The sequence below is a fragment of the Cryptomeria japonica genome, chromosome 9 (genome assembly GCF_030272615.1).
Source record: "Cryptomeria japonica chromosome 9, Sugi_1.0, whole genome shotgun sequence".
Taxonomy (NCBI): Eukaryota; Viridiplantae; Streptophyta; class Pinopsida; order Cupressales; family Cupressaceae; genus Cryptomeria; species Cryptomeria japonica.
Window position 1 is genome coordinate 1304748 of NC_081413.1, and position 3121 is coordinate 1307868.

General features: G+C 34.9%; 1 long non-coding RNA gene across 1 annotated transcript; it reads left to right on the forward strand.

Moving 5' to 3' along the window:
• The first annotated feature begins 1360 nt into the window (after nucleotides 1-1360).
• LOC131059753 (uncharacterized) lies at nucleotides 1361-1925 on the forward strand. Its single transcript, XR_009110240.2, has 3 exons — nucleotides 1361-1433; nucleotides 1525-1638; nucleotides 1753-1925. It is a non-coding gene; the product is annotated as an uncharacterized LOC131059753 (long non-coding RNA).
• The last annotated feature ends 1196 nt before the right edge of the window (nucleotides 1926-3121 follow it).

The following is a 3121-nucleotide window of genomic DNA, read 5'->3' on the forward strand; positions in this document are numbered from 1 at the left end:
ACCCCCTAGCACCCAAACCCAAGGTGCATTTGATTGTCCTAGTAGACTTGAAAGAGTCAATGGAGCTACACACTCTTCAGGAAGCCACAACATTGATTGATGCGATCATCCAGTATGGGACACAGTTAGCACACCCTCTTGTACCGGATGATGAGCCATTAGTTGTTGTAGTTGGCGCTAGTGAGCCCATTCAACATGTGTGTGCCACTTTCTCATGGCTATGCACAGGGATGGATGACAAGGCGACTGCAGATGGATCCACATCCCATTCGTGCATGATTTTCAGGAGTAGATGTCAGACCCACACGACTGAGGATGTGGCACTGACGGATGAGTTGATCGACATGTTGTTTGGCAGTCATCTGCAAACACAGGTGTGTTGATTTGAATTCATAGCATTTTATTTATCAGTCACTTAAAATTTGTAATTATAAATGAATTTTTATTTATAGATCAATTTAAATTGATACAAATAATATGCATTTTAGGATGCAATAGCGGTATCTGATATTCCTCTTGTAGTTACTACAGCAGCAACTTCGACGTCTAAGGTATAAATTTTGTAACATGTTAAAGTAAAATAGTACACTTTGAATTCAAAAAAATTACAAGATATACTAACTCTCTTTAATGCTTGACAATTTTTTTATTGTAGGCGTTATCAGGGGACCAAATGTCCCAGATTGATGATGTCATGCTCTCAGCCATCGATTTTGGCCTACAAGGCTATATGGTATCATATTCTGTACACCTTATTTTACGTATTCTTTTGATGGAATATGCAAGTCATTTCATTTTAGATTTGTTAAATTATGTTTAATATTATCTATACTAATATCTCATGTTAATTTTTTTTTAAGGGTACCCCCTCTGTGTTGAGGCCTCATCCTCAGCAAAAGATATACTCAAGGATGCCAAAATGTGGGAAGAAGGTAATTGAACACATTTTTAGTTGTACAGTTATTTGAAAAGGTTGAAATCCTCTTAGTTGGGATTTGTAGATTGATTAGTGCTTTTTGTCTATTTTATATGTACAACGACCATTGAGCTATGTAGATATGTTGAATGCACCTAATATGCCCGAGGACCGAGAGAGGGCAGAGGTATGTATCTCTACTTTATTTTCTTGATTTGATGATTATACGCACGTGTACATGTGAACTTGTGATAAATTATAATCTTGACATTTTTTCATACATGAAATATCCATAGCTGCTTCATCAATGGCTTGCCCTCCTCTGTGTACTGGAGAAGCATCTCAAGCTCCGATACACTTTTGTTTGATAAATTACATTAATTATTTTTAACCTACAATACTTATCATTATATTAATTGTATTTAATATTTGATCATTTTTTGTATAGGTAATAGTGACAACTGATCCATCAATGGTGAGCCCTTCTCAGTCTATTGGAGAAGCATCTCAGGCTCTGGTACACTTTTGTTCTCTATATTATAGATGTTTTAGTGGTTTTGATGTATATATGTTAGTACATTGTATTAATTATACTTAATCGACAATAGCCCCCTTCGCGGTTCGACCATAGCTTGGAGCCTTTGAAGAAGGTATTCAAGAGAACTCCTAAGGCTGACAAGGAGACGACATAGAAGATAGTAGATCCTAGATTAGTAGATGAGGTAATCCACATTTCTATTGCAAAGAAATTATAGTTAAATGCATAGTTATGTTGATAATTGTGAACTATTTTCTACAAAAGAATTTAATTTGGCTTTTGAATTGTGGTTTTGCAGCCATCAACAAAGCCACGTATTGCATCGTAGAGGCTCAATTTTGATGATCCACCACAAATATAGGATCATATAGTGTTAGTTGTGGTCACTGAATGACCAATACATGTAGGTATATTCTAAATTTTTATTGTATATCGATTTGGACATGGCATATGCCATATTTTTGTAATACTTGTATTGACTTGGCATACATGCCATTTTTGATATATATAAATGTTGATATTTGATTCAATAAATATGTATTGAGTTTATTATTATGTATTCGTTGTATTTGGCGGCTACCCTTTTATCAAGTTAAATGATTATTTGCCTATGCAATCAACAATATGCATATAAACAACAAAAATATATGATATAAAATATTGCAATCGTGGAATATGATTTGATAAATTTTCTAAAATGTTGAATTAACCCTACAAAACTCCTTGGATTGAGTTCATTATTGTGTATTCGTTGTATTTGGTGGCCGCTCTTTTATAAAGGTAAATGAATATTTGCCTATGTAATCAACAATATGAATATAAACAACAAAAATCTATGATATAAAACATTAAAATTGTGGACTATGATTTGATTAACTTTCTAAAATGTTGAATTAACCCTACAAAACTCTTTGTTTCAATGAAAATGAAATTCAATGGTAATGGTCATATTTGATACATGGTAATGATTAGTGGATGCTTTTGATTCCTTTCATTTATATTTGCCAATGTGTGTGGTGAGAGAGCACCCTCATGCTCGCAATGGTCAAATTTTGTTTCTCGTCTTGTTTTACCATTGTTTTATCTAAATAAGGTAATTTGGAACCATTAATGATCATTTGAAGCCATTTGTGAAAGTTTGGGGTCATTTGGATAAAAGATGTAAAAGTTGCTCAGTTGTTGTCAAAGTTGTTCACTTGTTGTCAAAGTTGTTAGAGTTGTCAAAGTTGCAAGATAGGCTAGAATTGATTCTATTTTCCGTGTGCATAAACCAACATCATGAGTGCGTCCAGGTGGTTAGGTTTATACTAGGAATGCTCCTATCGTACCTCCCAAAGCACTGGAACATCGAGAGACATACCCTGTCGGCGTGATCTCTCAAGTGCCCCGAGTCCAAAAAATTGTCAAACTTTGATGGATTTTTTCTCGTAATCTAGGATGCATATGATCGATCTATTTGAACCTATAGGGTCATGTGAGGCTCCTCTACAATGACCTATCTCGGTTTCTGATGAATCAAAGCCATTTTCAAATGGTAGCATTTTTTCACCTGCTACAAAAACCGTTAGTGGCATGCAATGCAAAGTTGCAAGATAGGCTAGATTTGATCTCGTTCATCATGAGAACAAACCAACATCATGAGAGTGTCTGGGTGGGTAGGTTTACAC